The sequence below is a fragment of the Anabrus simplex genome, chromosome 2 (genome assembly GCF_040414725.1).
Source record: "Anabrus simplex isolate iqAnaSimp1 chromosome 2, ASM4041472v1, whole genome shotgun sequence".
Classification (NCBI taxonomy): Eukaryota; Metazoa; Arthropoda; class Insecta; order Orthoptera; family Tettigoniidae; genus Anabrus; species Anabrus simplex.
In genome coordinates, this window is record NC_090266.1 from 449,636,408 (window position 1) to 449,650,286 (window position 13,879).

Genomic DNA, 13,879 nt, shown 5'->3' on the forward strand with positions numbered 1-13,879 from the left:
TTTTTGGATTAGTTAAGGATCATTTTCATTATCAGAGCTAGTTGGAATGCCCAAATTTTTAAATAAACTTGGTGCACTCTGATTGGAAGTTACTGTGTGCCACTATTTAAATCTAAATTCATGCTTCCTTGTATATCCACTAATCTGTCTCTCTCTCTCTCTGATGTGTTTAATGGTTTACCAATTTGTGGACCGAACACCCCTAGGTGTTTTCGTGTTTCCGTCTTCAAATAGTGACGGGAACAGTACCTAGGTATTAATGTAATGGATTATCTTCAGTGGGGTATTCTCATTAACGAGACTGCAAATAAACGTTATAGATCTATTCATAAGGATAAGAGGGTATTTAAGATTTGCATTAAGGATACAAAAGAAGGTCCGTATAAGTCTCTGGTAAGACCTAAATAAGAGCATGGCTTCTGAGTATGGGACTCACACTACGATTACATGATACGAGAACAGGTCCATAGGAAAGCAGTACGATTTGTTCCGTGTGATTTGCCACAAAATAGTAGCGTTAAGAATATGTTTCAAACATTGTGCTGGGAAGACATGGGAGTAAGGAGACGGGATGCTGTAGTAAGGGGTATATTCCGAGCTGTCATTGAAGAGATGGCATTGAATAAATTTGGTAAACGAATAAGGTTAAGCTGAGCTTTCGAGATGAGAAAGATCATTCTATGAATATCAAATTCGAATTCAGGAGGACAAATTGAGGCAAATGTTAATTTATACGAAGAGAAATTAGGGACTGGAATAATTTACCAAGTGAAATATTCGATACACTTCCAAGTTTTTGAAATAATTTTAAAAACGGCTAGGTCGTCCGCCTATACGACAGAACAAAATGCAGGTCAATGATGGTTGATTCATTGATTGATTCATTAGAAATTCTACAGAAACGCACCAGCAATTTAAAACGCTATGAATTGATCTCTGGGGATGAAAGGGGGGAATAACAGCAAGTACGTAGCGAGCCATGAGTCAATATTTTAGAAATCTTCTGGGGTAACGTACCTTTTGCTATGTTCCTTCGATTGTGTTCTGATATAACTTTTTATGTACAAGCTGCAGATTCGTTAGTGGTCACTTTGGGAAGATGATGGAAAGATTGTGAGTAAATTCACGCTCTATGGAGTGTCCGTTCCCAGTTATGTTTACGTAATGTTTGTATACTTTTCTCGTGATTCCAGTATAATATATTCATGAAGAAGTGCTTCATGTTCAGTCTTTAACTGAGGTTTGGTCCCGTAAGTTGCTTACTTACGTTTTAAAAAAGTCTCCATCTACTACTAAGCATGTAGCTGAAATATTCGTAGAATCACAAAGACGAATTTTATACTTAATTTTGGCACCTGGAATTACTGAACTCATGTATAGTTCTCTTAACGCTTTCATGTGCTGCTACAAATGGACAATACTTAACCCATTTCCATTTTATAGAAAGTCAGGTGAGGCTGAGGTAATACTTTTCATCATAAGATTTGGTTTTCCGAATAATTGAAAACGACATGATATGTTTTATTTTAATTCTACGTTATCATAATTTTACTTCAGAATTTCCGTCAAATTTATTTGAATTGATGTCTTCCTATGGCCATCTTTATATAATAATAAGTTCAACGCCTCAAGCCCAGCCTCAATTTCTACTAATGATATTTTCCATGAAAATACCTTATTGTTAGACCCCCTTGAAGGCTACCACGAGTGTAATTGATTAAATCTTCTTCATATAAATCCTTCTTCGTTGTTCAGTAAATCATCTAATATCCTCCTGCTTTGCTATATATGTTTGGTGGTCACGGTAGATAACGATCTACAGGTAAACCCTGGTGAATGTAGCTACACATGGCTAACCAAAGATGGGATACTCCCACGACGTAGAGCTCTTCCTCGCTACTGGCTGGGTCTCAAGGGTGTATATTTGACTGCTCGTTAAATGCGGGACGGCAGACAGACATGGCCCGGGGGCTGTGCATAATGATGTTCTCTGCACCCTCTCCCCTTTCATCCTCTTTATCACCCCCTGCCAGATCTTGCTTTATTTTAATTACACTTTTTACTTCCCTGCTGGAAGTCCAGTTTGATATGGCACCTGATCTTTGGCCACGTCGTTCTTTTAACTAGATGACACCAGACGAGCTGTGGAATATTGGAGACTGTACATTAGGAGGAACGAGGTAGGTATGTGAATTCATTTATATTTTATTGTCTCTCATAAAAGAGCCATATGATCACAAACAAGAAATTGGGCTCACTTATTACAGTCTAATCATTCTGAGATTATTTAAAATGACAATGAGTGTAAAAATAAAAAAAATTCCTCCAAATAATAAACATTGACCAGAGATTGTTACTTCAGTTGTTGAGAAATGCATTTACTTTGATGATGATGCTTTTTGTTTGAAGGGGCCTAACATCTAGATCATCAGCCAAACATTTACTTTTTTGTGGCTTGATTGTCACATCACCGTCAATTTAAAGCGCCCAGGTTAGTTTGGTTTTCTGCTAATCAAAATTATTTTATTATTATTAAATGATTTAAATAATGAATGGAAGTGCCAGTTAAAAATTACGTGAATTATAACGCGTATTAACATATCCGTAAACATCAGAACACTGTAATAAATAGGCACTTACTCTTAACAGGACATCGTCTCTCTGTGTGGCATGAGCAAAATTAAGAGGACAAAACTTCTATTACTTTTTCTAAATAATAATAACCCGTTTGGTCCAAAAGTCATTTTTTTAACATTTGATCAAAAATTAGCCTATATTGGAGGTCGCACGAGGTTATAACGGCCGATGAATGATCATGTTAAAGAGTTGTCAGCTAGACCGATCTCTCCCACTCCGGAGAGAGAGGAAAATTTGACCTACAGTATCGTGTCCCTGAACTACGGTACAGTCATAAAGGCAACTTTGTTTGGTGTATTGGTAGTGCACGTGATTTTAATTGCGTGTATTAATTGATTATGGCTACAAAACACCTTTCTCACCGCAATATTGGTGACGTACGCAGAAGCTGTGGAGTTGCTTTACTGACAAACAGCTATTGAGGACGGCCGTGCAGAAAGTGTTTGAAAGCCCTACAGGGAGGTAATATCCACAGGGTTTGTCCACCTCAAATATCATTTGATCCGTTACATATATTGTGGCTACTCCTACCTCTACTATTATACCTTCATCTCTTTCACACAATACACATAACATTTGTTTGAGCGCCAGTTGCTTTTTAAATAAAAACAAGAAAATTCGGTAGAGCATACCTCTTATCTCAATTATCTCAAGGCGTGAGGTGATAAACTCACACACCTGGCAATATACAGGGATATGGATCACGACAATTGTAGATTACGGTTGCATTTCCACAATTGAGGATTGTACTTGGAAATAGAATCACGTATTATAATTAAAGTAAAACTGAGTTTATGACTATAATTTATGTCACAATGAACAAGCATTGACGTATTTTAATTTAACAAAAAGAAAATATATATATTGTGAGATTTGCTGTTACATTTAATAAGAAAATTTAATCTAAACAAAGAAATCTATTGGCATGAACTTCAAGTGAAATGTGATATCGCCGCTGATTTCATTCTTCTTCATGTTATTAATGTATAACATGTCTGATGCTTTAATTACCTGATGTCTGCATACACCGCTGTTGAACTTGAAATTCCTGGAAAAACCAATGAGCTGAAGTCGGGAGCCGTCTGCTGTTATCTTCTTATGTAACCTGGAGTTGACCTACATTCCATGTACGCGTGTAGTAAGCTCCAGTGTAGTTACGTCCACTCAATAGATTGTAAGAAATTGGAAAATATTATTGAAATACCTTGTGAAGTCCATCCTCACGAGTAAATGATGTTTCACTATCAGCATAGTACCAGTCTCTACTCGGATCCAACCACCACTTGTAGACCTCCTCGATGATTACAAGACCTCTTCAACATACAGCTCTTAGCTCTGACCACCACTCTTCCTTCATTTCTTCCATTTGATTCCTCTGATTCATCTGATAACTCTCACCACCGTTGCATCGACTTTTATAACCTCGTGATGACTACTCATCTCCCTACTTTCTGGTCATCCCTTCCACCTCAACATACCGTAGCTGGTGAATACAGACACTTGGTCGTAATCAAGTGCCCACGCAATGATGTCATCAATCATGTGTCGTATTAGCGTGCCCACGCGGACTACGGATGACTACCTTGCATGTGTCAAGGGAAACCTACTTGCTCAATACATTCTCGGTTAAACATAGCCTCGATTGCAAAATACTATGCCAGCTCCATCTGGCCAGAGTTACAAGTCACAGCATGACTATTTGAAACCAACAAATCTCACTTATTAACATACAGAATAATTACAAACAAAATTCACTTAACCTATGATTAAATACAATAATATGCGTGATACCTAATTATTACAGTCTAAATGATGAGAAACAGAATATAAAATCTAATGAACCGGGTTAATAATAATAATAATAATAATAATAATAATAATAATAATAATAATAATAATAATAATAGTAAATACTGCATGAAATCTGTAACCCTGTTGTACGGTTACAATATATACATTCTGTTTTCAAATTCTTAAATCGTATTAAGGGGCTTTTAGGGCCTTGTACACCGTAAAGTTCGTCTCCATCACGTACGTAATTACCGATATACCCGTAGCAACTTCGTTTTTCTTATAAGCCTATACCAATTTCATCCAACAGAATAACTAAGAATCGAGCGACAAGTTCAGTGATATGCTTGTATTGCAAATTTGATAAGTACGGTTAGAAATATTGAAGGATTTAGTGTGTGCAGGTATTAGAGAAAAAGCGGTGCACAACTTGCGTTGATGCAATAACCTTGCTGCGTAACTCACGTCATGTTGATAGACACACATACCTCTACCACGTTTTGAGCGAATGTACATTTCCCTGCACGATGGAAGTGGTTGGAAATAGGGAGAATGAAACAGTACTCCTAAAAATACCTGAATAAACAGCGGTGTAAGTTAGCATACCAGTCACAGTTTATGTCGCAGGTGTATGTGTTTATCAGCAAGGCGTGAGACATGCAGCATTGACGTCGGCTTTGAGCCAGCGTGAAGTAAACATCGGACTCTCTCCTGACGAGTAGAGCAAGAACGTATGACTCATCGCAGTAGTATTTCTATGTGCATAACGAAACAGTGAAATGTGTCAACTTTGAACATGAAGTAATATACACTGAAATGTACTTTACGGAAGAATTGAACAAACCAGGACCTGCCGAAATTCATGAGTGCATTTCAGACACCTTACATCTAAACTTTGACCAGTCGGAAGCCATTCAGCTGGACTACATACATAATGCCGTGTACATCAAACTTAGCAATAAACTGCTCGTGGAAAATATCATCTCTGGAATGAATGGGATCTCACAGGTACGAAAATTTAATTGTTCCTTATTGCAAGTGCAATTACGTCTGCAGATGTAGATAGTATACCTATCCGGATAATGAAACTTCCGATTGAGCTTCGTAACATAGGAATATCTTTATTATTCTCTAGGTATGGCTAAGTAAGGGACATTAGGAATGAAAGTTGGTCAGTAACGTATAAGTTTATTAATTACAGTGGTATCACGACACTCCGCGTAGATCTTTAAACTCCTGTCCCACCAGTGATCAGTATTGACGGATATAAGGCACAGGTAGTTTACGAAGGACAACCGAATCCCTGTTAGTTTTTCAAAACTTCTGATCACTTCAAACAGGACTACCCCGTCCGGCACAGAGAGAACAGCACCAAACCGCTCCCAAGGCAAATGTGTGATGTGCCGGGACACAAGCACAATACGGAAACACGTGCGTCAGCTGAACAAAAGAAACGCACTGACTCACCGGCACCCATACAACAGAATGCCAACTTACTACATTCTCACACCACGAGCATAGTAGCACAAAACCGGCCCCCACACACCGACATCATACTCACATAGCAGTCACAACCGAACTCCTCAACTGCGGAACAGAGACAAGACTCCACAGCCAAAAGCAACTTCACCAGGAAGACATAATCTGAAGAAAAAAAAAAAACGTGGAAAACGAATCTAATATATCCCTTATAATACTCAAAGACACCACGGAATCTAACCAACAGGCTGGTCATGAAAGAAAGGCAGGAGAGGCCGAGAACATCACACCTTCATACACAGCCAGGATGACGTCACAGTCACTCAACAAAGTGACATTACAGCTCAACATTGAAACGTCAATATCTGACGATATACAATCAAGCATAATTTCTGTAAACTCAAAACTTCTTTCCACATTCTCCAAAATGAAACCTGCGGTGCTTGTTGGCTCGAAAAACCTCAGTCTTATAAACTAGCAGCAACATGGTTAGGTGAAAAATCATTACAATTACACAATCCTCTAGCAAAAGGAAGGGACTGCCTGGCCGAGGCGGTAAAGGCGTACTCGGTTCGTTCGGAAGGACGTGGGTTCGAATCCCCGTCAGGAAGTCGTAAAATTTAAGAAACGAGATTTTCACTTCCGGAGGTGCACATGGCCCTGAGGTTCACTCAGCCTACACCAAAAATGAGTACCAGGTTAATTCCTGGGGACGACGGCGGCCGGGCGTAGAGCTAACCACTCTACCCCATAAAGTGCCGAGATTACGGATAGTGGAAGCCTTTACCTTCCACCCCTCCAAGGGCCTTCATGTCCTGTACGGAGATGACTTTGGTTTCGCTTTGCTTCCAGCAAAAGGAATTCCGAAGCATCTTTCGCCAGACAAACATACCGATAGTCTGACCTTCAACACACCAAATAGAGATTGGTCTGACGAAATGAGTGGCAGTATGGATGTACAAGAAGAAAGAGAAGTCTCATAAAAAAACACCATTCTGTAAAGAAACGAAACAGCACTCTCCAAGAATCGCACTGAGGTAAAAACGAGACCATCGAAGGATGGCCTTCACAAGACCCAACCGTATTCACATCCAAACCAGGGTTACAGTGGTAACAGAAATAGGTTTCAGACTCACTTGTTAAATACAGTAAATTAAAGATGAACGAGCGTGTAGCGGGTTACTTAGAAGGGCTTTTCACCAATAAAAACATCAAAATAACACAATTAAATTAGTTGTAAATATTTAAATGTCTCAGTATACCACTGTATATATTAAGAAAATGCAACATCAGAAGGGCAAGAAAATGTACAACCACAGCTATAGCAAAACATTACAATTATTTTGCTGTGTTACCGTAACTCAAGGGCTGATCAGTTATTTAAAATAGCTTTGTCAGTTGCAGTTGGTTTCCATATTAAAATATATTTACCATTAGCACTGCCAATTAGTTATCATACATCTTACTATTTTTAGATTATCTGTTAAATAATAATAATAATAATAATAATAATAATAATAATAATAATAATAATAAATGTAACGATAGTAAAATAATAGAAAAATATTAGTGAAAAGTTTAATACCAACTTAACTGACCTATAATATTACAAAATACCGCGCTCTGCTGCTTGCAGTTAAGGAAGTATCATCTTCTTCTTGGCACAGTCCAGAGAAAAAACGTAGCTTCTACAGAAGTCTCAGTCTCATTTATGACTCTGATTGTATGGAACCCGCTGAGGTTTGGATGGTGCTGAGTAATACTAATCGGAGCACAACTAGTGCGTCTGGATGTTATGAAAAGTGATATTCATAGAGTTAGACCTGCTGCAATAGCACTTTCTGACTTACTGAGGAAGGCAATGGCAAACTCCCTCATTCCTTATCCTGCTTAGTACAGACGTCATCATGCAGTTGCTCTAAGGAGCCGGTGTTACTTGCTCCGCTCGGGACGGCTGTTTGTCACGTGACGAGAGAGCAGCGGACAGGCAGGTTGCATACCGTGACCATACTGTACTTGTCGCACGGAAATGTTACCATATGAATAACAGCAATAATAATAATAGTAATAATAATACAGAGGTCGATAGCTGCAGTCGCTTAAGTGCGGCCAGTATCCAGTATTCGGGAGATAGTGGGTTCGAACCCCACTGTCTGCAGCCCTGAAGATGGTTTTCCGTGCTTTCCCATTTTCACACATCTGACGAGATGTCCTAAAGCATTTGGACACACCAGCGAGGAATTACAGGGAAGGTAAGATACGTTTATTGAGATAACAATACCGTAAGTAACTGAAATATCTTGTTTTGAAAAGTGCCAAGTGCCACGGCCGCTTCCTTCCAAGTCCTAACCCTTTCCTGTCCCGTCGTAGCCATAAGACCTATCTGTGTCGGTGCGACGTAAAGGCAATAGCAAGAAAATAATGGGCCATTTCACTGTTAGGAGTGAACAACTTGTAACAAAAATGGACGCTATGCCCCGAGAAAATTAAACACGACACGCAAATCTAATCGTCATTATCGAAAAGATAGTATTCACATCAGGAGTAAGCTGAGAAATAGTATCAAGAAGGCGGTGAAAAAGAATTAAGGATACACGATTGTTACAAATTTCTTATTACAAAAATCATTCCAGAAGAAACCATCTCAAGCTTATTGGTACAACGTATTAATACGTAAAGAAGACGGTGTGGATAGAAAAAGGCTTGAACGGAAAATAAATTGGGATATCATCAAGAGAATAGAGCAAGGCTACAGAAGGGTTGCATAGAATGGCGTATTAATATACTGAGAAATTAAAACGACTTGTTGGAAATCATTACGTAACCAGCTACGTCACAAGACACCACGCGAAATTAGCACATTGCATTCTAAGCTACTGGCAAAAAATAATAAATACTGCGGCGGTTGAAAACAAGCTATAGGAAACTAAATCTGTTTATAATTGAGATTTTAATAGCCATATTAGTAGTCTGCAAGACCTAAGCTGAATCTAATTGAAAGAAGCATTCTTTCCAATACGTTTATGAATGTTAGGAGGCTTTGAATACCCTAAGATGACGAAACTGATCATGTTTATCTGTATTTTTGTCATAACTGCGCAAGAATGGCCAGCATGATGCACTGGGAAGACCAAGGCGGACTGTCTGGTGATGGTGACCTGAAGTCGGCAGAGCTATCCCTAGATGACGGAAGAGGAGGAATGACCTACCCATATGTTTCCCAGAGACCGGCACGATGTAGCAGTCGTATCTGACGAGATGTCCTAAAGCATTTGGACACACCAGCGAGGAATTACAGGGAAGGTAAGATACGTTTATTGAGATAACAATACCGTAAGTAACTGAAATATCTTGTTTTGAAAAGTGCCAAGTTCTAATTGCATGTGATATAAGTGTGCAGTTCTGTCATAGAGTTATATTCAAGAAGAGTGATTTTACGTGTGAAATAGCATTGATATAACAGCGTAGGGGGATAATAGGTAGTCATCTAACTTAAAATGACAATCCTTTGTGTTAGGATGTATTTAATCAGTGATAACCAGGTTATGCGTTCGTAATGTTGTCTATATTAAATAAGACGTTAATTTACATCGATTGCGAATATTATACCGACATTGTGGTTAAGCGTATGATTGAATTAGGGTGTTATACCACGAAATTTAGATGATGCGATACGATATACAGATTATATTTGGATCATAAGAAGACACGTGAGCAACGTGAGATGAATCTGAAGAAAATTGAGAAGGAAATGGAATATATAAGTGGATAAATGATAGTTACGAAGTTATATGCGTCAAGTTAAGATATATAAAAGGGGTTATTGAAATGAAGGATGAGATATGATACGAAGAATATGGAACAGATGTTATATATATGAAGAATGGTTTTGTAATAACAAGAATAATGATGTGATGATTACTATTTCGTCGAGATAGAAGAGATAGATATATTTTAATGGTAATGTAAAGTTAGTTGACGCGGTTCAAGGTTAAGAGTGAATGGATTTAATTCCATAACGTATACTAATCCTTCAGTATTCCTCATCCTGCATTAAATATGATTCATGTAATTTACATATATTAGATAGATACCCCTAGATCATCAATAATGAATCCATATAGAGAAGTGTGAGTGGAATTAGCCCACATCATCCAGAATTCTTAACCACAATCATGTTTATACAGGGTGAAGCGTAATTCGCGCACTCGGGCGTCGCAGCGCGACTCCTCACATGCCAGCAATAAATAAAAAAAATGTCTCTTACAAATTTTCGTCTTGCGCGTATATCCTGTAGAAAACGGACGTTGAAGAGTAGCAATCTGGCAACACTGTAACCATATGTAGGGCAACTACCGCTGTCAGCACGTAATAGCCGTTCTGTACAGTTGGTGCAGTGGGTATAGTTTTTGGTTGGCATGCAGGAGGTCGATGGTTCGATACTGGGTTGAGGCACATTTTTTATTTGCTAATTTCCATCTCACATTACCTACTGTAATACAGTAAGACACCGTTTCTGAGGTCACATGCATCCTACATTGACAACATTTTGTAACGCTGAAACAACAAATACGTGGTTACACTAATAAGAAATAGACAGCTGAAACAAACAGGTTTCGCATCTAGTAGATGAAGTGGTGCGAATAAATTCACGCCCACGACGTGGAAAGGGCGCCTTTCAAAGCTGACCAATGAAAACGACTGTTCGTCCATTTCTAGGATCGTAGTATGTAAGTGCAAATGGTTTCTAGAGGACCCACTGCAATCGCTGTTGACGATTAAGATGTCAGATACCATACCACCTGGACTACATTTACGAAATAAAAAACAAAAGCCTCAACCCAGGATCGACCACTCGACCTCCCGCATGCTAACCCAAAACTCTATCCACTGCACCAACTGTACAGTACGACTAACTTCTGCCGACAGAGGTAGTTACCCTACATGTGGTTACGGTGTTGCCAGATTGATACTCTTCAACGTCGTTTTTCTGCCGGATATACTCGCAAGACGAAATTTTGTAAGAGACATTTTTTTTATTGCTGGCATGTGAGGAGTCGCGCTGCGACGCCCGAGTGCGCGAATTACGCTTCACCCTGTATAAATAAATAGAGTTAGGATGCTTACTTGCTCATTTCGATTATATCACTGAAGAGGTTCTCCATAATTAGATGATGATGACATTGGTTATTAACGTCTTCTTAGATGGCAGACCACAGAATTTCCAGAAATAACATTGAATAAGGTGTTAGGAGTTACTGATGACACGCTGACAGATCGCACATGATATAAATAATTGGCGCTTAACTTAATTTTGGGAATTTATCTTTATATTTGATAAATGATCTACATAATGATTAGTAATGGTAATTTTTGATTATTTGAAAATGAAGCAATGTTTAAATGACTTATCTTTATCTTTTCTTCCTTGTGTGTATGAATATAAAAGACATTCAATATGAAATACTCGAAAAATGAATAAGAAAACGAATGCTTTCTTTATGTCCGCCTCTGTGGTGTAGTGGTTAGCGTGATTAGCTGCCACCCCCGGAGGCCCGGGTTCGATTCCCGGCTCTGCCACGAAATTTGAAAAGTGGTACGAGGGCTGGAACGGGGTCCACTCAGCCTCGGGAGGTCAACTGAGTAGAGGTGGGTTCGATTCCCACCTCAGCCATCCTGGAAGTGGTTTTCCGTGGTTTCCCACTTCTCCTCCAGGCGAATGCCGGGATGGTACCTAACGTAAGGCCACGGCCGCTTCCTTCCCTCTTCCTTGCCTATCCCTTCCAATCTTCCCCTCCCTCCACAAGGCCCCTGTTCAGCATAGCAGGTGAGGCCGCCTGGGCGAGGTACTGGTCATACTCCCCAGTTGTATCCCCCGACCAAGAGTCTGAAGCTCCAGGACACTGCCCTTGAGGCGGTAGAGGTGGGATCCCTCGCTCAGTCCGAGGGAGAAACCGAACCTGGAGGGTAAACAGATGATGATGATGATGATGATGATGCTTTCTTTATACTAAAGATTAATGTACTTGATATGAATATAATTGTAAAATATTGACAGCTACATGCAGGCAAATGGACTGAAAACTTGTGGATAGATCTGCAATATATTATATGAGAATTTTAGGAAAAGAATTTAGGGAATTATATTGTATTCAAGAGATGAAGGGAATAACCTAAACGTGATTTTAATTTAATAATTTGTCATAATGATGAGCATCTCTGAATTATGTTCTACTTTTTAACACAAGCAATGTATATAATGAGGATTTACTTTTCTTTGATATCAAAGATCTTTTCATATTTTCATATAGATATTAACTAGATTACTTAGGTGGAGAAATAATCAGATTTTCTACAGTATATTCAATTTCCATTCTATTTAAAGATCTTGTAATTTAAAAAAGAGATGTTAGATGAATATATTCATACTTTTAATGACGTCTTAGGTTAAATAAGTACTTATAAGTATCTGTAGATTAAGTATGACAGATATTTATGATGCGATAAGAATTAATTTGCGAGATGGAGGCGTCCAACGAGCTGATATTATGCGAATTTAACCGATTATCTCACCCGATGACTCTACTCCTGGAACCTACGACCCGAAATCGATACTTGATTGATAGTAATGATAAATTGAGCTAGTCAGGATTTCTTTGTGACTTGACCGGGATGCGGGAACGGCTCAAAATAATAGTAAGAATGATAATAATAATAATAATAATAATAATAATAATAATAATAATAATTTGGAGCATGAATCATGTGAGACGAACAGAAGCCCAGGTTACAGAGTATAACAGGACAAGAAAAGCAGTATGCAATATTTCCTGAATAAATATATTTTCACGATTAATTGAAGCTTTGGGTCACGTACATTTAACGAAAGAATATACAGTTTATGTACATAGTCATTGCGCTCTCATTAACATACATTTCAATATTTGTATGGCATTTATGACTATGACAACAAACTAAACACGTGAACTGAAACATATCACTGGTGTACTCCTCCTTCAAAGGAACTTTGGGGTCGTTTAGATAGTATTGTATCAATGTTTGGTACTATCGTTTGCGTATTGACAAATCGCAAAACACATTTCAAGTTTTCACGGTGAGCCTTCTTCTGTGTCTAGATTTACAAAAAACCGGGCGAGTTGGCCGTGCAGTTGGGGATGCGCAGCAGTGAGCTTGCATCCGGGATATTGTGGGTTCGAACCCCACTGTCGGGAGCCCTGAAGAGGGTTTTCCGTGTTTTGCCATTTTCACACCAGGCAAATGCTGGGGCTGTACCTTAAACAAGGCCACGGCCGCTTCCTTCCCATTCCTCAGCCTTTCCTCTCCCATCGTCGCCATAAGACCTATCTGTGTCGGTGCGACGTAAAGCAAATAACAAAGGAAAAAGAAAAACAAAACTTCAGTAATGAAAACATGTGTTCACATAAATAATTTGATTCGAATCGACTTACGATATGAGCATTAAATGTGTACAATCTAGGAAATCATTCCCGTTAAAAACGAACATAAATTTCAGTCGAAATGTTTGTGTTTGCACACTTATCTTTCATTTGAGTACCGCACTATAAGTCAATCAATTCTAGCTGCATTTCTGGTCTAACAGTTTGCACATCCACTGAGAAGGGCGTAGCGAACACCTGCTGATCCTTTTCTAATGCCTGAATATCGTGAAGCCTACTCTCAAAATCGTAATAAGTGACCTTAAAACCTCTTTATATTCTTCTAATGTTAATGTGATTTAATATTTTATTACATATTAAACATTTTGCTGTGTTATTTTCTTGAACTATTAAATAATCTTCTTCCCAGGATGGTTTGAAACTTGTTGGCACGCTGTGCTGAACTCTCTTTCATAGTAAATGCAACACTTACAGAATAGATTTGAACGCCGTGTGGTGTGAGGGTAAAGGCGGAAACGCACTACTGTCACCTCACGTGAGTTCACGTGTATCGT